The sequence below is a fragment of the Camelus dromedarius genome, chromosome 9, assembly GCF_036321535.1.
Source record: "Camelus dromedarius isolate mCamDro1 chromosome 9, mCamDro1.pat, whole genome shotgun sequence".
NCBI classification, from domain to species: Eukaryota; Metazoa; Chordata; class Mammalia; order Artiodactyla; family Camelidae; genus Camelus; species Camelus dromedarius.
The window spans coordinates 53031708-53056240 of record NC_087444.1 but is presented as its reverse complement, the minus strand read 5'-3'; the positions used below and the strand labels follow the sequence as shown (position 1 = coordinate 53056240).

Here is a 24533-nt window from a genome sequence, read left to right as displayed (position 1 = left end):
GGAAGACCTACCTGGCAGGGCTGTTAAGCAGACTGGAGTGAGGGGAACATTGGAGTTAGAGGAATCAATTAAATCTCTACCAGAAAAATAAGGAATAAAATGTAACAGGGCTTCAGTGTTAGTGGATGTAGGAATGGAAATGGGCAGAGAGATATAAACATTACTTTGAAATTAGCTACAGGTTTGATGACTGCATGTTGGGGAGAGTTAGCCGATGTGTGGACTGAATGTTTGCATCCCCTCAAAATCCATATGTCGAAACCCCATCTCCCAGGGTGATGGTATTGGAAGGCAGGGCCTTTGGGAGGTGACTAGTAAGATAAAATGAGGTCATGAGAGTAGAGCCCTCATGAATGGGATTAGTGTTCTTATACAGGGCCCCAGAGTGCTTGCTTCTCTCTGCTCTCTGGTCCATGAAGATAGTGGGAAGACAGCCATCTTCGAGCTGGCAATCCTCTCCCAGATACATTGACCTTGAAAGACTCAGCCTCCAAACCGTAAGGAATATGCTGGTTGTTTAAGCCACCCGACCCACGGTAATGTGTTACAGCATCCCAGACTGACGAAGACAGTGGAGAATGCCTCTGAGTTTGGCACTGATTGCCTGGAGAATGCTGAAACCCAGGGAAGTGGGCATCACAGACGTTTACTCATTTAATCCTGCCAACACAGTAGGAGATAGAGTCCACATATTCCTCGCTACTTAAAAGGTAAGGAAAAAGAGGCACAAATAATAACAACGACAACAACAAAAACAACAACAATAATTTGTCCAAGATTCATACAGAACCCCCTGGAGGCAGAGTGAGAATTTATACTCACACAGGCTGGCCCCAGAGCCCCTGCTCATAACTACTAAGTCAGATCACCTTGCTTATGTGGATCAGTTTTCTTCAACTGTGATATGAGGGTACTGTGTCCAGTAACTTATAATTTCAAAATACCTCACTGGAAGGGAATCATTAGTCGCAGGCATTACAAACCACAGAAAGCTAGACATACAAAAATAACTCATTAGGGCAAGATAACCAATAATGTTTTTAAAGATTATACCTGCTGAGCCTTTGCAATAAAATATTTATTTATAATTCGGTCTGGCTACAGAATAACTTCATAATCCTGCATGTGGCTGGTGGCTCCCATGTTGGACAGCAAGGGCCTAGAGAATTTAAATAACTTGCCCAGCCTCGCCCAGGAAGCTCGTGGTGGGATCAGAGCTATAGTCTGGGACTTTTCCTTCCTATCCAACAAGTCCCTCATGTAAGTTTAGAAGCTTCTCCTTTGGTGCCCAGCTGTCTATCCGTACTTATGACATCATGTCAGGTGTCCCAGCCTGCTCCTGAACATCAGCCCGAACCCACTTCTGCTCTTTTTTGGCCAGGTAATACCTTCTAGCAACTTCCATTGTCTTCTTGGCATCTGTTCTTACCTGGAAGGGTAGTGGCTAGAGATGGAAATGTGTCCACATGACAGGTTTTTCATAAACATAGCTGGAGTGGTCAAGAGAAGAAAACGTCAGGAAGACGAGTGGAAGAAGGTCACTTAATATACCAAATGGGTACTTTCAATGTATGTTTGTGTTTCCGAGTCCAGGCTTGTTCTGCTCGTGCATTACAGGCCAATAAATCTGGAGACCAGGTTTTGGGGCAAGAAATAGTGACTTTAATTTGGAAAGCCAGCCGAGAAGATGGTAGACTAATGTCCTGAAGAACCATCTCCCCAAGTCAGAATTCAGGCTCTTCTTATATTAAGGGGAAGCGGGAATGAGTGGTTGTTGCAAACTTGGATTATGAATTCTTTGTTGTTAGAATATTTTGTTCTTGCAGCTCTTCACCTGGGTCAGATCCGTGTAAACCTCCAACAAACAACTGTTATTTCCTATTCTGTAACTTGTTATCTTTATATGAATGGAAAAGTGTTAATATCCTTCAAAGTCAGAGCCTTGAGAATAGGGTCTCCTGTATATTTCAGGCTCTAGCCAACACTGTTTTACAAAAGGTGCAGAACCAACGAGACTAAGCCTAGGAAACAGGGCACAGGGTTAAATTCAAAGGAGCAGATCTAATATGGAATCAGATTTGTTCTTTCTTATTATAGTAGTGCCATTGAGAAGGCACTTTGGGCAGCTTTTTATAGGGTCCTGGAGGCTTTATCTCTCAGCCTGTGAGCGCCTCTATTGAAAACCCTTCATAGCTGTCTGGCCTGCTGGGAAACCACTCCACCTGTTTTGCCCTGAAGATGTGTTCTGTTTATAACTCATCTCTACTCCTTGGAAAACAACTCAATAAAAACTCAGTTGGTTTTCCACCAGCCATGGGCAGGGGTGAGGGATAGCATGTTATTATTTTATAAAAAGGTAAAAATAAAAGAAGTCTTAAAACAGCATGGGCACATAGGAGAGAGTCAATAAATGCTTCCTGGCTTAAATCAAAAGTGATGGCTCAGTGATTCCATGGCTACTGTATTTGCTGAGCTAGTTACTCCTTTGCTCCATTACACATTTTTTTTAACTGAAAAAGAAATACATGTATATGGTTAAAAAAATCTCAAACAGAGAACAAAAATACACAAGTGAAAGAAATTTTCCCTCATCCTCTGTTCTTTCAGCCCTCCCTGGAGATGCCAATGTTTACTATCCTTTGTGTGTTTTCCAGATATTCTATGCACATTCCCACCTATGTATGTAAATTCCTTTAAAGTTTTACTTATTTTTAACTTAAAGGGATTTAAATCCTCAAGTGGCTTCTGCCCCAGGTAATAGAAAAGAACAAATCTGACTCCAAATTAGATCAGTTCCTTTGACTTTAACCCTGTGCTCTGTCTCCTAGGCTTCATCTTGCTTGTAAAACAGTGTTGCCTAGAGCCTAAAATATACAGGAGAGCCTATTCTGAAGGCTCTGACCTTTAAGGATATTTAACACTTTTCCATTCATATAAAGATAACAAGTTACATAATAGAAAATAACGTTTGTTTTGTTGGAGGTTTACAGGGATCTGACCCAGGCAGATAGCTGCAAGAACTAAGGATTCTAACAACAAGGAATTCCTACACCAAGAAGTTTGCAACAATGAAGCACATAGGAAAGGAGCCTGAATTCTGACTTGGGGAGATGGTTTTCCAGGACATTTGTTTGCCATCTAGGTCTACAGAAACTTCCTATTCCATGCCCCAACACCTGGTCTCCCAACTTACTGGCCTTTCCTGCACTGAGGAGAATGAATTTGGACTGAGTAACACTCCTATCTACCTAGCAAGCTGGACACTGGAACTGAGGGCAGCTCTCCCACACCCAGGGACCTTTTGTGAGCCCTTGATGGTTCCCCGAGGGTGGGGTGTGGTTTACCCAGGAGGGATGGGGACTATGCACCAATGCTCAGGCAGTCTGCTCCTTCTGGGGTTCTGACCTTGTACCTCCCGCTCCCCGCCAGCCCAACACCTGCGACAGAGGAGCTAAGGCAGAGATCGTGCCTGCCTGTTTCCCGGCGTGTAAAAGGGGAATATGTACTCTTCCCAAGGTAGTTCTTAGCGACAACACCCGAGGGTGCTTGGTTCCTGGAGCAACAGGAAACCCAGCTCCGCATGGGGGCAATGGGTGTGATACCCGAAGGGGTTCTGCAGAGGCCTTGGCTGGAGGGCTGGACCAGGGAGGTAAAATATGAGCTGTGGGCCTTGAAGGGTGAGGAGGCAGGACTGCCGCCTCTTTCGGGGTGGCCCCAGAGGTAAAACTTTTCTCCATATCTCTGCTACTCCCCTCCCCACTCCACAACCCTGCCTTCGCTCCTCCTCCTGTCCATCTGTCTCCCTCCACTTTCCCCCTCCTCCTCTCCTCCTCCTGTCTTCTCCCTCCCTCGCTTCCCCACCTTCTCTCCCAGAACCCAGAGCACATCGCTGGCCTTCCTGTGCATGCACAGTCGGTGCCAGCTGGACAGCGGGTTGGAAGCTCCAGCTCCAAGCCTGGGATCGGCACCAAAGTCTTCTCAGCTCTGTCGCCCGGTAGGCCTTTGGCTCCTGCCCGGGGCCGGGGCCTCTGGCTGTGGAAGTGCAAGGTGGTGGGCTCCTGGGAAAGGGGTTAGGCGGCTGCGGGAGGGCGGTCTGAGTGCCACAGCCCGCGAGGGTGCGAGTCAGCATGTGTTCAGCTGAATTGTTCGGGCCAGACCCCTCTGCCCGCGCCACCGGCCCCGGCGCCCTGGCCACACCTGTCCAGGGCCAGGTGTTCACCTGCCACTTCTCACCCCAGCTGGGCTCCCCTCAGTCCGCGGATGGCGTCCCCTTCCTTTCTCCCGCCCATGAGTCCTCTCCTACCGGGCTTCCTCTCCTCGGCCGCTGACCAGTTCCCGCCACCGGGCGGGCTGTGTCCTGGTCCGGCAGGGTCTGCGGACCCGGACGGGGGCGGGCGGCTGGGGCTGGGCTGGCCTCCGAGCGGGGCTGCAGCCCGCGTCCCTCACCCCACTTTCCCTGCCCCGTGACCCCGGGGCTGCCCTCCTCTCCCTTTCCCGATCCCTGAGATCCAGCTCAGCGGTGTGGGCACTGCTCCCTGGGCTGAGAGCCTCCAGCTGTAAAGCCCAGTTTCTCCTGGTGGAGTTGGGAAAAGGAAGCACCAGTGCTAAGCGAGCTTCTCTCTCCTCCCTCAGTGTTTCTGTCCCAGGTAAGTACCTTAAACACTTTCAGGTGTTATGATGGTGGTGCTTGTTGATGCCACGTATTTTTATACTGAGAGGGATTACAGTGTTGAAAGCAAGGCTTGGTTCTGTTAAAAATGAGCTGAAGGCATTAGGCTGTGACATCCTCCATCCTTCCTTCTCCCAGGGTGAAACGTTTGATCTTCGATCTTAAAAAGATAGTTACAGTCCCTGACTAGTCCAGCCCAGCTAGTGTGTGTTAACAGGAACAGCACCACCAGAGGCGTTGGAGACCCAGGGACATTGCAGTCCTAAAGAGCTCCTGGCAAAATCTGGTTTGTTTTGTTTTTTTTGTTTTTCTTAAATTGTGCGGCAGACTAGTTGTATAGAGGAAAAATAATTGTCAAGAAATAGTTTTTCATATAACAGCTTTATTGTGATATTTTTCACACACCATGAAGTCCACCCACTTAAATGGTACAATTCAGCAGCTTTTAGCATATTCACAGTTGTGCAACCATTATTATTCCAGAACTTTTTCATCACTTCAGAAAGAGCAGTGGAAATGAATGACTTATCCACCCCTTCCCAGTGGCGGTCCTAAAGAAGTTTCTTGGCTGTTCCTGACCATAAATTAACTTGTTACATTCCATGAAAAATCTGGTAGGAATTCTAATCAGAATTGCATTGAATCTGTCTATCAAAGCAGAAAGAATGAATGTCTTTATGGCATAAACTTCTTCTACCGATGAATATATCTGGGACCTTATCTTTTCATCTGTCCAGAGCCTAGCCCATGGGAAGTCCTCACTAATTGTTGGGCTTGTGAATGATGAGATTCTATACATCGTTAGTTGCAAATGTAGCCTTTCACAGAAGAGAAAAGTAACCTCAGTGAAGCCAAGTGACTCTCTGATGGTCAGAGTGACAGCCAGTGCTGGAGTGATTCAGTGGACTTGGTGTTTGCAACCAGAGTTCTCCACCACCTACAGCTAAGGGGATAAAAGTGTTCTTTTACTTTTTTTTTTAATGGCGTTGCTTTTATTTTTACTTATTTTTTAAAATTATTTTTTATTGAAGTGTAGTCAATTTACAATGTTAGTTTCAGATGTACAGCAGAGATTCAGTAATAAACATATGCATATGTATATAAATATTTTTCAGATTGTTTTTAGTACAACTCATTACAAGAACTTGAATATAGTTCCCTGTGCTATATAGTAGGTCCTTGTCATTTATTTTATATTTATTAATGTGTATCTGTTAATCCTCCCTTTCCTGCCTGCTAACCACAGTTTGCTCTATGTCCTTGAGTCTATTTCTAGCAGCACCATTTTTGCTAGTAATATATGCTGGTTGGCTGCTTTCAGTTTCAGTAATTCCATCTTATCTGTGGGCGTTTTCCTTCTGGTGCGCCTGTGTGTGGTTTGCACACGTGATAATAGAGATCTGCATTTGGGAGAACTCCAGGCCTTGTGTAGTCCCTGGTGCAGAACGCCCACTGAGCTGATGCTTGAACTGGGAAAAAAAAATAGTAAATGTTGGAATTTCCACTATGGTTGAGACTTCCAGGTTTCTATAACCTGTTTAGCCCACCTTAATTTTGGCTGCACCCATACTGGATAATTTGGTGGAAATTCATGGTATGATGGTGTAGACACAGGGCCTTGTATGCTTCTTCTCTTTCCTTTTTCTAACACTCATTCTCCTAGGCCTTCCATATCCTCCCCCAGAAGTGCCCAGGGATGGCTTGGTGCTGCGCTGAGGCAATATTTGCTTATAAGGCTCTTTCCTCATCTCTTCTGAGCCTCCATTTCCTTCTTTGCACAATGAGGGTTTAGACTAGATAAGTGCTTTTCAGTTTCTTTTAAAGCCATGTTTCCTTTGAGAAACAGAAATTGCAAATCTCTCCTCCCATCCCAACCCTGTTAGATTTTGACACTTCCTCCAAGGAGTGGCATAGCTCTTTGTGGAAAATTGATGTGATTGTGATTCCAGGTGGCACACAAAAGACTCTTCAGAGATTTCCTGCAGGGAGAGGGCAGGAAAGGGGCAGTATGTCACACTTTCTAGTGTGAGCACTGGAGCAGGGCCTTGGGTTAAAATACGGTGTCTTACATGGCCTCTCTCTAATCTTGCACAATGTGATAAACTTCTCTCCCTCAGTTTCTTAATGTGTCAAGTTGGGGTGATAATATTTTAAGGCTTTTGTGAAACATTATACACAGAAACCATTTGTGTCTCGGTAGGAATAAGACCTGCTAGGGAGTCAGGGATTTCTATAAAAAAAAAAAAAAATCTTGTCCATAGCACTCTGTCTGTGTGTATTTTGAAGTTCCTGGAGGGTGAGGGTTGAGTCTAAAGTCCATCATGGGACAGGTAGCCCATGGGCCTGTGTGCCTCATATTGCCCCATCCATTCCAGTCCTCTTCCTCTCAGTCCAGGATGAAGTTCCCTAGTAGATTTACACAAAGGTCTTGTGGAAATGGCTTTTCATTTTATTGTTTCCCCAAGGAGGGCTGTTATCATGATCTCTGTGGTCAGATTTTGGTGACCTGAAGGCTATGCAATTGGGGGTTTTTATTTAATAAAAAGAAAAAAATTACAAGTACAAAGTTAGACTTAGGGTGGTGGCAAGGGCTATTGAAAGTAGGGACCATTAGCTTTGTTAGCTTCAGTTGCAGTGGCCTCTGGCCACGAGGACCCATCCTCGTGCTCTGAAGTTGGAGGGACCAGTGGGTTCAGTGGGAATTTTTACTGAGTGTATCTCATAGGCTGGGCATTGTCATATTTGTACTGTGTGTTCCTTATTTGAAACAGTGAGCTCATTTAATCTCAATAGCCTCTTTAAAAAATTAGACTTTTTATTATGAGATATAATGTAGATTCCCATGTATTTGTAAGAGATAATATGGAGAGGGCCTATGGACTCTTTGCCCAATTTTCTTTAATGGTTCCATCTTGCAAAGTTGGGGTGCAATTCATTACTGACTCACTAACCCTTTGAGGATTGTGTTATTGCCCTCATTTCTATTTATGATTAAACTGGGGCTTAGAGAAGCACACAGGCCTGCCCAGGTCACCCACATGGTTAGTGTAGAGTCGGGTGGAACGTGGGCTTGGGATTTCCAGTCAGTAACGTTATGATGGTCTGTGGCAGGGAGCATCATTCACTTTGCTTGTTTATTCAGTCATTCAACAAGCATTTATTGAGTAAACTCTGTGGGTCACATGCTTTCATAGAGTTATCTGATTCTTCAGCAGTATGGAGAATCAGGTAATATTTTCTTTTTTTTTAATCTGAGAAAATTAACTCTGAGAGGTTATAAACCCCCCAAAGGAAATATAGCTCGTAAATGAGGGATAGTAAATTTGTACAGTTCCTACTTCTTATGCAGGTTGTACCCTAGGCATTTTACATTTGAAAACTTCTGTAATCCAGATATATTCTTGTAAGACAAGGATTTTTTTTTTTTAATTGAAGTATAGTCAAATTTACAATGTTGTGTCAATTGCAAGGTGTTTTTTATTTTTTTGAATTTTGAATTAAAAAAATATTTTTTGAGGGGGGTAATTAGGTTTATTTATTTGTCTCATTTTTTTAAAATGAGATACTGAGGATTGAACCAAGGACCTCGTACATGCTAAGCATGTGCTTTACCACTGAACTGTACCCTCCTCCCCAAAGCAAGTTTTCTTATCCATTATTTTGCAGCTTAGGAGATCAAATAAATTGGAGTTGAAATCCAGATCTTTTGATCTCACTATGGTTCTTTGAATTATATCCTGCTGAGGGGTGGGGAAGCAGTTCCTTTATTCATTCCTTTATTCAGCAGTTTTGAGCACTGACTTTGCATCAGGGCCTGGCTAGGTGCTTGGAACCAGAAAAAAAGAAATGATCCTTTTCTGCAGGAGCCAGAAGCCTAGACCAAAAGCTGCGTAATGTGATCTGAGCTATGTTAGCCATGTGCAGACCCTGAGGACAAACTGTACCCCCGGCTTTGCTTGGGTTTCCCTTGCCTTCTGTCTGGTACACACCAGGTCACCGCAACCCAGTGAGGCCCACAGCCTGCAGCACTGTATATACCTCGATCTCCTCTCCCCTCTAGGTAGGGCCTGCAACATGAGCATCCCTGACTTCATGTAATGTGCTGAGGACCACCAGAATCTCCCCATGGTGGTCCAACCTGTAGGGATAATCTCAGAGGAGAATTTCTTTTGCATCTATAATCTAATCTCCTTGGTAAGCCAGATCAGCCCGTGCTGCTCCCAGTGGACACTCTGTATCCAATATAGGCACCACTATGCACCCGAGAATGGGTGGAGAGCCTTCCAGACCCACCGCAAGGTAATGGGCCTTGTCACCATTACCGACTGCCTCTTGGCCAAGACCTTCGAGAAGCTCCACGTGCAGAGGAGCTGTATGGCACCACGCTCTACGACTCTCAGCTCTTTGTCTTTGTGCTTCATAGGGAGGTGGCCGAGCAGCCGTGCACCGAGGTGGCCTTCAATTTATGAGGACCGCAGGGTGGTGGAGAAGAGGATCGAGGACTTCACTGAGTCACTCTTCATCATGCTCAAGTCCAAGTAGCTGGATGGGGCCTCCAACAAGTCTGTGGACAAGATCCCCCTCCTCTGCATCCTGTTTGAGCAGGAGGACTTCGTGGGACTGGACACAGACAGCAGGTAAGCCTACCTGGAGGTCCGGCCACCCTGGCTGTGTGAAGGGTTGCTTCCCTACATCCAGAAAAAGATCAGCAAGGAGGATGGCTGTCTTGTAGCCAAGGGGGGAAGGAGGTGCAGCCCGCCGGTTTTCAGACATTTAAAAGTGAATCTGCCTTTGTTTCAGAGAGATCCTTTTACGTTTAGTATGGACACTTACTCCCCCTTTACAGCCAGGAACGTTGGTGGGACCCCTGGAGTTGCTGTTCAATAGAGTAGCCACAGCCACTGACGCTAGGAGTGCTGGGGAGGAGGCTGGTCTGAGCTGAGGTGTGCTGTAGGTCAAATGCACATCAGACGCTGAGACTTGTCTAGTAAAAAGAATGTAAATTATCTTGTTACTTTCTATATTGATTACATGTCAAAATGATAGCATTTTACATATAGTAGAATAAGTAAGATCTGTTCTTAAAATAATTTCCTAGTTCTTTTTTTTTTAAATTTTTAAATGTGGCAACTGGGAAACTTTCTTTACATGGCTCTCATTTCATTCCTGTTGGACAGCCTGTCCTGGGACAGTCTCATCCCTTTGCTTATAGATGAGATGCTGAATCCTGAGACGCAGAACGAGGTGCTGGTTGAGCTGGGGGTGGAGCCAGTGTCTCCTGCCTCCCAGGCTCAGCACCTGCATGGCTCAGGCCTTCTCTCCCTACCTGACAGCCACCATGCCAAGTTAGGACATCAGAAAAACTGCCAGGGGTTTCCGAATGAGCTCCTTACTCAGGGAAAGTTGTGTCACGGAGTATGGGACAGAGCAGGGAAGATTCGTCCTCACTTTGTCCCTGTGATTAGGTCAACAGCCCCACTTTGCCTTGAAAGGGCAGACGAGCTCTTCTGGGCTGCCTACCCCCTCACCCTTTGCTATGTTTCCCTGTGTATCTATCCAGCTGTCCCTCGGGCAGAAGAGGGTGAGATGCCTTTGCCGAGAGGTGGTCGCCCTTTGCTGAGAGGTGGTCCCCCTTTGCTGGGGAGAGTGAGGGAAGCTGTGTCCCCCCTACGGCCTTGGGCCTTGAGTCTGGACAGCGCTCATGGCAGTCCCACAGGTGACGGTCGGAGGACCTGCCACGTGCTGCCAGGCCCTCTGTGCAGACGGTGCTCTGTGATTCTTGAACTTACCTAAGGTCAGATCCTACTTTCTGGTTGTTATTAAGTTGGAGGAGAAGATGCCAGTGAATTGATAAAAAGAAAGTCCAGACCAGTCCTGTGAGTGGCAGGCACAGGGGACCCGAGTCCCACCTGTGTGTGGTGCCTGGCGGGCTCTGGATGAATTTTCAGTTCCTCCCCGGACATGCCTCTATGGCTTAAGGAAGGGGCGAGGCATGTTGTGGCCATGAGCTGTACTTGTCCACGCAGGGCCCTGTGATCTACATGCCCATGCTCCCCTTCTGCTCCTTGGAGATGAAGTGGCAGGTTTAGTGGCCTGAGCAAAGCTGAGGGCACAGCTGCCAGCACCGGGCCACTAGCAGGCTGGCTCCATTCACCTCAACTGTCACCTCCTGCTGAGGCCTGAGGCGTTAATCAAGGTAGGTGCATCAGTGCAATGTAAGCAGGGACCACCTTCTCCCCCTGGACAGACTGGTGGGTGAGCAGTGGAAACCTGGAGCCCTGCCCCAGCCACCTGGCCAGTGCCTCCTCTTTTGTCATAGGAGGCACTGGTGACATTTTTGCTCAGCAACTGCTTGGCTCTGAGTCTGCAGACCCACCAGAGGATACCATCTTGTTTTTGCCTTTTGAAGTCTGTCCTTGGGATTTGGCGGACTAGCTGGATGTGTGCTTAGCCCATAGTGGTTGACACTGTCACCATTGTTTACCCAGAACCTCATGTACCAGGCATGGCTCTCGGCATCAAAATACAGCAGCGCATTAAACCTCCCTCCTGGTGGGTCTGTCTGTTCTGGTACCATAAGGGCTCAGCCAGCATCTGAACGTCAGTGAGATAACGCGGCCAGTGAGCTCGGGTCAAGCACGTTCTCCTCCAGTCACTTTTACTCCATTGTTGCTTTTACTATTCCACAGTCATTAATTTTTAAAACAATGCTTTGGTGCAGGAGCAGAGCCTAATTCTCTCCTGTTACTCTTGGTGGGAGTGAGTAAAATTGTCCAGCTTGAAGTGTTACCACAGTTTGTAGCTCAAAAGCTCTCTACAAGCATCTAGGTTAAGATTTGGTTTGGGGCGCTGACCACGTTGGTGTCACCCGGCAGTGCCGTACCCCTCAGGCCCCTGCCTTCCCTGGAGCAGGAGGTGAGGGTTGGTCTCACCATACCCGTGTCCCTGTCCTCATCAAACTCACGTAAATTTTCGTAAATGCTGTCAGTTATTTTTGTTCTCTTGTGTTTGTAATTTTTGCTGTTCCTCTTTTCCTTTTTCTATTTTCCTTTTTCTCTTGTTCCGCCCTGTGAGCATGTTGTTGGGTCTGAAAAGGTGGGCTGTGCACACCCTGTATTGGAAATAGCCAGATTGCCCTCAGTGCTGTCTCCATCGCTTTAAAAATCAAAAACTGAACAGTTGCCTTGATCCATATATTATCCTAGTCATCTTTTTATTTTCTAGGTTTTTGGAACTTTTGCTCTGTTAGCTCATCACCCACTGGTGCTTGATACCTGTTAAAATCCTTGCTTTGAGGAACCTGTTTGGTCCTCCTTATATTTGGTGACAAATGCACCCTTATTAATTTTGTTTATTTGTTTTGAAGAAGTGAGATGTGAATTGATTTAGGTGGCTGCTGAGGGATTTTTTTCATGGAGTATTTAAACTTGGAAATTCAAAATCTGCAGCACCTTGCTTGATTCTGGCTTTTACACAAATGTGCTCGGCACGCGGTTCCTGGCTGTCACTGTGTGACGTGCGTGATGGCACTTCCTGGCCGGCGGTCACTGGTGAGGTAGTGGCTGGCTTGGGGGTGAGAACCTGCAGGGGATGATGTTGCAGGAAGCAGTCACTGGTTTTTTGTTTTTTGTTTTTATTTTTGCATTCACCATCCCTGTGCTATTTACTTTACTTTGCCTTCATAGAGGGGCAGGAGCGGGTTTAAAATCCATGCCACACTTTTGTTCAATTTACCAGGCTGGTTTTCCTGAGTATCAGGACAACATGGCCTTCTCCTAAGTAGCTGGTTCACTTGGATCTGGTGGACACAGGGACCGCTAAAGGGGACCGTATCTTCCTCTCTGCTTCAGCCAGTGGGCATTTAGAGCCGGGTCTGTGGTTTGTCTCAGCAGCCATGCAGGCCTCCCTGCACCGGCCTTTACTTTTAACCCATGTTGGCAGTAAATAGCTGACTCTGTGTCTGTGCAGCTGACGTCCACCAGTGTCGGCCGTGTCGTTAGCTTGCTGTAGTGAGACTCCAATACTCCAGTCAACCGTGAAGGGACCTTGCATTCTCACAAACACCCTGGTTCATCTCACCCAGGGGAAGGGTTTCCACCACCGTCATGCTGGCCATGAGACCTGTTTCTCCTTTCATGCTCTGGTCCAAATGTGGACACTTCATCCTTCACTGACTTGGTCTCTCTTGAGACAAGCCAGACTTTCTGAAAGAGTCCATCACATTCTGGGGAGGGGAACAGAACAGAAGTAAGTGTCGCAAGTAGGAGTCAAGGCTATCTGGGTTGGCAAATGCAGGCTGGGATCTGTGATGGCTGGGCTGTGCCCTGGACACAGGCCTTTCCCGTGGCTCCCGAGAGCCCAGGGGTCAGAGTGAGAACAGCCTTGTGTGGGTTCCCCCATCCTCATCTGCTCACTGGCAGGTGTGTCAGCTAACTAGGAGCTCCCCCAGACCTCGGGCCCTTCAAAGTTCAGACCACGGGAGAACCTTGAGTCCCTTCTCCTGATCCTCCTTTGTGAGAATCCAGTGCCTTCTGAGGTGACCAGCGGCAGGAGATGCCTCCCCCTCCAGGGAGCTCCCTTCGGAGGACTGTGACTAACTGCACCTTGCTGTGAGCTTGTTGGGTTCCGTCCGTGGTCCCTGCAGAACCAGACTTGAGACTGGCTTAGAGACAGAAATGACAAGACTGATTCCAGGGCAGGACCGGGGGGAGGGAACAGGGGAAATTGAATGTGAACTCAAACACCTAGGTGGGTCCTGGGGCTGTAACTAAAATGGGGAGCCTGGGGGGTAATTGCCAGGAATCGAAGTCTAGAGTAAATGGTGGACATGAGGCATTTTTTAGATGCCATTTGTCATCCAAGTTAGGACTTCAAAGAGGCACTTGGGGCTATGAGACTGGGGCTTAGGTGAAGGAGCGGACTAGAGATACACATTGGGAGTCGTCATTCTTAGCTGGTGTTCACAGCCAAGCAGGTGGATTAGCTCATCTCGAGAGGTGCAGACTGAGGCTGAGTGGGGGCAGGGCTGTGCCTGGGTTGGAGGAAAGCCCAGACCATGCAGCTTTTGTGTGTCAGTCAGCGGCGTTTGGGATTTTCAGAGCAATGGCATTTATCCTTAAGGGTCTGGGGGTTGGGCAGTGCCACCCAGGAAGAAATCTGAAGGGAGGTTTTTGTACACATGTGCGGGTCTTGGGATGATGCAGAGGCTGCAGGGTCAGGGAGGGGAAATTCCTCAGAAGCTGGAGTGGGAGTGGGGAGTGGGGAGAAAGTAGTCACATACACCTGTGAGGAAGAGAGGGAGGCCTAGGGAGTCCCCACCCTAGAGGACTCTCTTTCCCACGAACAAAAGGCAATCAGACAGGTTTGAGGTGAGAAGGGATGGGCGCTGGGAGGGGAGCCAACCTGGAGAATGGTGCTTGGACAGTTCTGGAATAGTCTCCCTGCAAAATAGAATTAAAAGAAACCCAGACTCTTAAGAACATTGATAGTGACTGGGGAGGATATAGTTCTTTTTCTGGCCTCCTAATGGTAAGGCATGTATCCGGGGACACACAGAAGAATCGGGCAGTCTGTTCCAGGGGCTTGACCCTTACCAGGGGGAACAGTGCAAGTTTAAAGGGGGAAAAGAGCAGCGGAGGGAAACTAGCCAGGCCCCGTGTCAGGTACCAGTCGGCCACCCTACTTGCGTGTTGCATTCACACCCATGCCTCCCAGGTGGGCGGTGGCAGCCCCCTTTTGCAGATTGGGAAGCTTTCTCAGAGGGGTTAAGAAATTGGTCCATTTAGCAGCTAGTAAATGCTGTAGCAGGATTCAAGCAGGGCCTTGTCAGACTTCAAGGGCATGTTCTCTCTACTGATTCCTGTACCTCCCTGTTGTACCTGGAATGGTGAAGTGGGTCAGTTTTGGAGACTTTCAGAAAAAGTACGATTTAAGTGCCTCAGGACTGTTTCACAAAGCTCAGTGTTCTTTGATGGTTCGGAAGCACCGCAGTGCTTTACGCTCCACAGATGTAAAGTCTTACTCCTTTGACGATGACGTGGTTATAAATGACGTACAGGTGCAAAACCAGACTTAGCAGCTTCTGAAGGGAAACTCTCCAGTTCTCCCTTGATCAGCTTTCTTCCGCGTGATGTAACTGTGCTGCAGCGTAGGCCTGAGCTTTCCATATGGAGTGAGGGTTTGATATCCAAAGTTAGCATAGAACGGTCAGGTGGAGAAAATCGACGTTGACAATTTATTTTTGGGTTTCATTAGACAAGATGCAGTATCGCTTAATGGCCCATATAACGTATGAAATTGAGTACAGAACATTGCATTTCTTACTTTCTACTGAGAGCTGTCTTCCAACGTAAGTTTGTCTGCTTTGGAACTTCAGCTCAGCCAATAGGGCGCCTGTCAGTGTGTTGGTGTGATTGCATTTACACAGTGCCTGTAATCTGGGCTTCCTCAGCCCCAAACACTCCAGTGCAGAATCATAGGCTGTAGCCATCACTTAGTTATACAAATACTTCTACAACTATATGATTTAAAAAAAAAAAAAAAGAGACAGAGAGAGAGATTGCCTTTATCAAATTTCCTTTCAATTCTAACTGCAAACTGTTGTTGAGCAGCTCTGGTTTCATTTGGATATGAATATATACATTTCTTTGCATGTAACTTGGATTTAGACTAGAACACCAAGCTCTTGCTTTCCATGAGCCACAAAAATCATAGCCAAATGACACACGTATGAAACATTTTATTCTTTTTTTCTGAAACAGAATCCTTGAATTTGGGACTTGGGCTGTGATTTTGCTTTATGCTATTCCCACCCCTCTTGTCATCTCACTCCTTTTTCCCATGTGGCCTCCAAGAGTTCATGGTCTCAAACGAGCAGGTGGACAAACACCAGTTGGTCACCAAGCAGTGCTGCTGTAGAGGGAGTCCAGCCAAGAGCTAAAGGACATTTTCAGAGAAGATTTCCTGGAATAAATGGGCTCTACATTCAATTCTGAGGACAGAGAAAGAATCATCCAGGAGAAGGAATCAAGAGGGTGACTCAGGTGGCAGGAGCAGCCCGGGTAGAGGCCTGGAGGCTTGTGGGGTGGGGACTAGGGGAGAGTGACTTGTGTGGTCCAGGGTGGAGGGTGCGCCTGCTGGGGAGGACACTGGAGAGGGCCTAGTGGTGGAGGGCTTTGGAGGAGTTTGGTTTCTACTATAACTGACACAGAGGAGGCAGTGAAGGGTGTCAGCAGGAAGTGACCCTCAGGAGAGGTACTCCTGGTTTTGCTTCTGATGTTCTACAGAAAGAAGGGGTCGGGATGGGCGAGAGCAGCTCTGCCTGTCCTTTTGAGGCTCAACCCTTCATTCATTTATTCATAACACACGCAATTCTGAGTGTCTAGGGGAGAGGGGTTGGACCCACAGTAGTAAGCAAAATGTACTTGTTTCTTGAGAGCTTAGCAGTGTCAGAAGTTGACTTAGTGTAGAATGTTCTAGAAACACAGCAGGGGCACCTAACCCAAAGTGCGGACTTTGAGGGAAGGAATGCTTCCTTGACAAACAGTCAAAATGAGCCTGGAGGCAAGTGGGAAGTAACAGCAGGTCAGGGGGCCCCTGAGGTCACTGGGGACCTGGGTACTGAGGTGAGGTTGGGTGAGCAGGGTCGGGGGTGAGGCTAGAACTCTACCAGGGAGTCTCTGAAGGGTTTGAAGAGGGGGGGTGATGTAATCAAATTTGTGCTTTGGGAAGGCTGCCCTGGCTCTGTGTGTGTGTGTGTGTGTGTGCGCGCACGTGAGCGTGGGTGTGTGTAGCGGGGAAGAGAGGGAGGGTGCCACCAACTGGGGGGGTCATTAGAAGACCATTCACAGGCTGGGAGGTGACCAGTGGGAGAGGGGCTTAGGGGCTGCTTGGGGATGGCAGGGGCAGTGTGAATGCCAGATTTCCTTATGGGGAGGGCTTGTTAGCATGGTCGATCTAGCGGCACCTTGTGGCTGGAAGAAAACAGATGGAGGCAGCCAGGTGGAATTTCCTCTTCTATCCTTCCCTGCCTTGCGTGATGATCTTAGCTCAGTCAACATATGGAACAGAAGAGCTAAGTTCCAGGGTAGCCCAGGACTTTGTTGAGCTTGTTCGAGTGAGATCTGATAGGATTTAGGCTTGTGTTGAGATCTGCATGTTCACTTAGCTAGAAACGTCCCATCTTTTGGATTTCCATAGGGGTATTTATTCTTGATAAAGATTGCTTCCTTGGTGAGAGGAAATTTAATACAGCTGCTGTCTTTCTCAAAAAAAAATCTTATATTTTAAGAACTTTAATATTCAAAAGAATAGGAATATTTAAAAATGATAAAGTAAGGCTTTGGTGTAGTTTCTTTGGTTTCTGAGTTAATGTAGAGTTAGAGCCTTTGCATTAGTTAATAGCACATCCTTGTCAGTATTTAAAGAGCTGTTAGTGAGCGCCCCAGGCCCCCTTCTCAAAGCATCATTAAAGCTTGCTCTGAAATAGTGAAGTCAAAGTTCTTGTTTGCAGAAGCCAAACAGTTGGTTTATAATCTGCAGCATAGCCCCCTGTATAAAATAATAATAGGTTCAAAATTAAGAAAGTGGAAGATAATTGATTTTTTTTAAAGCTGAAACAAACTTTCTTGTGCTAATGTTGCAACTGGAAATTTTGAAAAGAAAAATCCTACTCTAATATCATCTACGTGAAATACATATATGTCTATCACGTTTGAAAAGTAACTGCGCAGTGGTTTTTGAAGTCAGGACCATTCCATCTGAGGTACTGGCAGTGACGGTTGCTGGTTTTCAAAGGAAGAGCCTAAATTTGCCTTCTTAGCATTTTTCTTTTCTTTTGTTTACTTTTCTTTTATTTCCCTCTCTCTCTCTTTTTATTTATTTATTTACTTATTTATTTATTTATTTATTTATTTGTTTGTTTGTTTGTTTATTTATTTATTTGTTGGTTTTTGTAGTGAGAGTGTTGAGTAGTGCTTTGCCAGCATGATTTGGGGGCAATTTGGGGGCAGATATCGTGCATCAGCAGTGAGATATTTCCATGCATTTTACTTTCCGGACATCACCAGGGCACATGTGGGGGTTTGTGCCTGCAGGCCGGGATGCTGCAGGACTCCCTGGTCCATCACCGTTATGTCTTGGAGCTGCTCCAGTCAGTGAATGACTTTCTGTGGCTTGGAGGTAAGGTGATCTGATGCAGATGATCAGATGTGTAACTAAAGTACTCTTACTTGAAATAAGAGAAAACCTAGCAAAAATGGCTCTAAAATACAGGATGAGGGAGGAGTATTTGCTGAGCTGCTTGCAGTGGGGAATATTCTCAGGTGACTCCTTCATTGTGTCTCCTGTCACTCTCCCCCACAGCCCTGCATGGCAGTCATGCAGAAGCAAGCATGCACTTTCTCAGAAACGCACTGAATTTCCTTGTGCATCTGTTTGTTGGCTTTTTTTTTGAAAGCACATCTTGCCCTTTGCTTAAATGCCATCCCTGCTAGTCACCTCTTACACTCATTCTTCTGGACCTTGTCCATATATAGCTGCTGAATAGATGAACAGAATGTAGTATCTCCATGTAGTGGAACATTATTCAGATGTAAGGATGAATAAAAAAGAAAAATAAATAAAGGGGAATATGAAAAAGTTCACCTGCTCTGGGAAGTCCACCCTGACTGCTCAACCCGCCCTTTTCCCTTTGAAACCCCACCTCTTATACTCCTCTCTACTCTTTTTGATAGTATTTACCACCTTCTAATAAACATTAACATTTTCAAGAAAAAAAAAAAGAGAGATGCTGATACCACTTCAACATGGACAAGCCTTGATAACAGCACGTTAAGTGAAAGGAACCAGACACAAATGACCACATATTGTTGATTTCAGTGATCTGAAATGCCCAGAATAGGCACACGCAGAGGCAAAGAGCAGGTGATGGTAGCAGGAGGCTAGGTGGAGGGGGGTTGGGGAATGACTGCTAGTGACAGGGGTGTTCTTTTGGGGGCGATGAAGTGTTCTGGAAATAGATGGTGGTGAGGGCTGCACAATCGTGAGTGTGCAGAAGACTGCTGAGCTCTGTCTCTGGGAGTGCCTGTGGTTGGGGGCGGCTTGATTTTGTTCTCATCCAGCAATGTGAAGAGTCATCTTGTGCTGAGGCCATTCTACTCCTGTGAGTGGTGAGGCTCAGAGACTTTGCCGAGTCATGTTTCTTTTTTCCCCCTTGCTGAGTGTAGGCAAAAAAGGTTTAAGCCTGAGAAAGTGCTCCATCTGCAGAAATGTCTTTTAGTTTTGCATGGTGTAAAAATCTTGAGAGCTTTTTAATCATTGAGGACAGTCTGTTGGGGGAAACAGCCCGTAAAGCCTGGGTGAGACCCGGAATAGCCACGCTTCCCTCCCTGACAGGGGTGGGGATTTCACTCCCATTCAGGCAGTGAAGGGCCCAGACCCGTGAGCGGAGTTGACAATCATGGATATTTATGTGTATCCGCTGCTTCATGTTGGATATTAATTTCAAACTGAGTCAGTTTGTGGCGGCAGCCTCATCCTGCATAAGGAATTTATAGTATCTGCTCTTTGAGGTGAAGACCTGACCGACTTGATTATTTAACAGTCTCCCTTGAATTGATATCTCAGATTCCTTTGTCAATAGCAAAACAGCAGAAATACAGACGTCCTTTAATGCCGATGTGACCTTGAGCAGGTTTAGTCTCTGTGCCTCAGTGTCCTTGTCTGCGGGTGGGGAAGATGATAACAGTGCTTCCCTCAGAGAGGCTGGTGAGGGGAGAGTGAGAAGCACAGAGGGAGGACTTAACACGAGATGCTCATGAATGACAAAATTTAGTGCTCTCAGCCTGGTGAGGCCTCAGGGGCAGAGATGTCAGAACAGAGCAGTCCTAGCCAGAGCTCGAACCGTGTTGGCAGCTGTTATGATCAGTATCACCACTGTGGGTTATCAGGTAGTTTTAAGGCTTGGTAATATGAATTCATGAATAGTGTTAAAAGACTAGACATCTCAGATCCAGTTTACATAGTTCTCAAGATTTCCTCTGAGAAATGGATATTTTTTCCCCATCTTAATTCTGAGTTGAGTGTCTAAAAAAATTTTGTAGTACTCCATCTTTTTGGTTTAATACTCCATTTCTTAAAAAAAAAAGTTTTAAATGGAGTTACTGGGGACTGAAATGAGGGCCTCATGCATGCTAAGCACATACTCTCCAAAATGAGGTATAATCTCCCCCCTGATTTTTTTTTAAACTTAACTTTCTTAGTATTCAGAGGTTAGAGGCCTCTAATTCTTTTTCTGGAGACTTGTCCATGAACCTGCAAATGTATAATTAGTGGACAAAATTTGATTTATTAAAAAAATCAAAAGAACATTCTGCCATCCATCTGAAAGGAAATGCTCATTGACTTGAAATGTTTCTCCTTTAGAGTGATTTCTAATTTTTGGTCAAGCTTAACTTATTAAAATTAATCCTCATCTTCATAATGACCAAGCTTGCTCTGAGTGGACACCTACCTAAGGCTAAAATGCTTTCCTCATGTTTTACTTCATAGCAGGTGTTTGAGGGTAGGTATCAGTGTCTCCTTTTTTGCAGCTGAGGGACTGAGAGGTGGGGCAGCTTGTCCCTAATCTCACGCAGCTGGCGGTGGCAGGCTCAGGGCTGGAACCCAGGCTGCACGGGATGCATTCTCAATTACTCCTCTGATCAGCCTTACGTTGAGTGGTTTCCCGAACTCCTGTGAGTCCATAAATGACCGATTTTAGCGATCTCAGCCTGATGGGGCTTTCAAAGGAGAGACACCAGTGAGAATGTGAGACAGAGCGGCATAAATTAAAATTGTACATTTTCACAAATGTTGCATTCTCGGGTAATGACTTAAAAAGTTTTTATTTTCTTTATTTTAGTGTTCTTTAAGCACTAAAAACAAAACATTAAAAATGATTATAGTGCAAAATAGGAGTGTGCTTTGAAAGTCCAACCATTGCTAATGATGTTGCTTGTTTTTTTCTAGTGGTGTTTATTGACAGAAAAATTTACAAAGACTGAATTGGTTTTATGTAGTCTTAGTGTGGAGGAAAAGTTTGTCAGTGAATATTGAAAGTAAAATCTTTACTCTTTTCTTTCCTGATGATGAATATGTAAGTTGTTTTCATGGCTTAGGTACATTTCCTCATTTGTGAAATTTGAGTGATGCCGTTTACCGTGTCTGACTGTGACAGGTAGACGCCTTGTATACAAAGCACCCAAAAGCTGCCTAGTAAAAATGTGCTGTCATAATGACAGATAGTTTAGAAGGTTCAACTGTGAATACTAAAGAGGGTGGCTTGTTTCTGATGCATATTCAATATGGATATATATGAATATGGATTAAAGTAACAAGGATTCAGGGTTTTGTGTGTGTGTGTGTGCAGTATGAAGTTTTAATGAAATCTGTAACATTCTAGTAAGACAGGCACTAGTTAAATTGCCTTAAGCAGACGATCTTGAAGATTATTTACACAGAATGTGTATTGTTACAAGTCAGAATTCATGTTGCTATGTAACCATTCACTCAGACATTTAAATTCGTAGGAATCTGACCAGAAGCATTAAGTTTAGAAAAATCCACATTGATCATTTTCAGGGAATAAGCTTCTCTCTTTTGTGATTAAAGAAAATTTTGATTTATTTTACTGCACTCTTAATAGGTTTTAAAATATCAAAACATTGATTTGACATGACACTTTTTTAATAGAGTAAAGTTCATGCTGTTTTAATATATAAATAAATGTTTTTGTATTTCAATACACTTGTATGATTTCCTGGCTCTTTGAGAAGTATTTTGCAAGATACTTAGATTACCTACTGTTGGAAAAATACAGATGTGACTTTTATGAATATATGCCTAGTACAGATCTTTTGGGTTTTGCTACAGTGCAAGACATGAAGCCTAGGAGAGCTTTGCTGCTGATTGCCAGGAGGACAGATTCCAGATCTCAGTCTTCCCTCCTGTAAAATGAAGTGGCTGGACTGTATTCTTTTCTCTTCTAAGATGAGTTTCCATGAGCCTGTGTCTTTTGTTTATATTCAGGAGTATTAGCAATATCAGATTAAATACTGAATACACCTCCCTTCCCCAAAGCGAAGTGCTGTATGTGCTACATAAGCTTTTAGTTATCTGATTCTTGTTTCTGATCCAACAGGCAATTTTTGTGTTGCATCTTTCCCGGCAATCTGGAAGGTCTTTTTAGCCATAGATGGCGCTATTGCACCTTCTTACAGTCTTAATATTCCTGTTTATAAAAGAAGGCTTAAACAACGTTATTTTGTTTTGATTCCTTTGCTTAATGCTTCAGGATAGCACAATGTCCATTATGTCTGTCTACCTGGAAAAATTATTCTGCTTGTATCTTAGTTTTATTCTGTCATCTCGCTGTGAACATTTCAGATTTGCTGTGCAAACAATGGCAAAATCGGACTTTTCTTCCAGTATTAGAAACCAGTGAGCCGGGATTTTATAAAACAGCTAGAAGCGGCCTCTGGAGCACCTTAAAGATGAAAAGTGCACTGATTTCCCTGAGTATTGACCAAGCCGCTGAGTGTCAATTGCTGGGAGGTGATTTGGTACATATAGGAAGGGGTGTAGTTTTTTGATTTGGGTTTGCGTGCACGTGCTGCCACTGAGCCACGTAAGCCTGAGTCAGTTTGTTCTGAATTTTTCCCTCGTCTGTGAGATGGGGATGCTCTTATCTGCTTTGTAGAATTGTGAGAATTAGAAATTATGTAAAGTGTTTACCACAGTGGGTATGTCAAGAGGGCTCATAAACTTTAGCTCCTGTTTTGTGTGAAGCCATCATTTTATAGTCTTTGGCAATTGCTAAGAAACAGGAGAATAAAAAAAAGCTTGTTTTATGATGAAAGATATTTGAGGAGGTTCCATGGTTCCTATAAACATAATTTAGCATCAGCAGAGTCAGGACCGTTACACAGTAGCACTGAACCAATGTTAAATCACAGAATTTTTTGTTACTTCATATATGTTGGGGCTTAAGTGGACCCAATATTATACATATGTTTTCTCCAGCAGCCAACTGAGAGATGGCACAGAAGAACAGGTAGGAGATAAATGTCTCCTTTATTACTGATGAAGCCACGTTCTCCATGAAATTCAGGGCTGTGGGAGAGTAGGTGTCATGATACTGTGTCCCAGAATAAGAGACTCATGCAGTCCCAGTTAGCTCTGGGCCACAGCGAGCCTTCCCTTGAGAGGATCTGCCCCAAAATGCACAGGGCTGTCCTGCCATGGAGCTGAGCATCCCGGGTGCTTCCCAAGGGTGGCCAACACTGGAGGGAAAGAAAAGGTTTCATACGCCCTGCTTGTCTCTCCGGACTCACACCTCAAACTCTCAGTGTGAGGAGGGCTAGACGTGGGCCAGGGGTCAGGGGAGTGAAGGGAGAATCGCTCTCCATGGACCAGAGGAGTGGGGAGGAGGCATCCTCTCCCTCAGTTTAAACAGGTGGTGGGATGGAAGAGAAGGGTGCTCCACAAGAGTTTATAAGAGGGGAAATAAGGATATCCTTTGGCACTCAGACTAGCCTTGAAACAGAGAAGATGATTAGAAGGGAGATTTGTAAATCACTTTCATATTAAATTGACATTTGTTGAGCACCAAAAATGTGCTACATTCTGTTCTGAGCGTTTTACAGAAATGAATCCTTCAATGTTCACAACAAGTGAGTAAGGAAGGTTTGATTGTTATCCCAGGTTTACAATGTGGAAATTGAGGCACACTGAGGGTAAGTAAGTTGGCCAAGGTCACAGAACTAGTAAGTGGCAGAGCTGGTATTTAAACCCTGGCTGTCTGGTTTACAGGCTTTGGGTGTTTAGAGGTATCTGCATCCCTGGATCTCTGTACCTCTGTGCATCAGTTAGCCCAGAAAGGTCAGGGAAACGAGAGTTACACAGGTGCTCACAGTCGTGTCTCAGACACTGTCCACGGAGAGTGCACAGTGATTGAAGTTAATTGTCTTCTGGGCAGCAGATCTGTTCGTATAACAGAAATTTAGTCCATTGAGTTAATCTAGAAACCCTTCCTGCTCTGCTTCTGTCCACGCTTGCCATGTGACTGCCTACCCATGATAGGGCCATTGAGGAGAAATTGTACTCATGGTTGAACTCTAATATTTCAGTCTGGTTTGTAGTTTCACATCTCTTGTTACATTAATAATTTAAGTTTCTGGTTTTCTTGCATCAGTGTCTCATGAGTTTGGTTACTGTGAAACCAGTCCATGGGAGCCCAGGGGTGCTGACAGTATAAGTTCTGAGCACGTTGTGGCACTTCTACCCATGCAGACCTAGCTGGAGGATTTCCGCCTTCCTCACTGATTTCCCCCAACAACAGGGTCCTCTCCCACCCCCGGATGTGAGGCTGGGATCTCTCTGAGTAGGCCAGTCAGAGACCAAGTCCAGCAATCAGAAAATGATGAGGTACCTGGAAGTGGGTTTAATAGAATAAAAGGGCTTCCAGTTAGTCCGATGGGCTGTTCGAGTCCGTTTGGTGAAAAGCTAGCTGTCCACTGTTTCTGATTGAGCTGCTCCTTTCCTGTTGAAAAGGCTGGATTAGATGAAGGGATTTTAAAAAGCAGAAAGGTGTGATTTCAAATGGTACATCCACACTGGTGAGAAGTGATGGATGACTGTGTGAGGCATAGACAGAGTCTTACAAACTTCATAAAACAGCTTTAAAAGCTCTGCCATCTGAGTGCACTTCATAAGGGTTCCAGTTCATGACTGGGCGTGCTGAGAGGGCCAATAATTGATGATGGCAGAAAGGACACGGAGACATCAAAAATGTCTCAGTCATGTTCCCTGTTTAAAGGATGTGGCA

The 24533-nt window shown here is 45.5% G+C and overlaps 1 pseudogene; it reads left to right on the top strand.

Moving 5' to 3' along the window:
* Window positions 1-8743: 8743 nt before the first annotated feature.
* LOC135322185 (trafficking protein particle complex subunit 9-like) overlaps window positions 8744-24533 on the top strand; it is a 62994-nt pseudogene continuing 47204 nt past the window's right edge.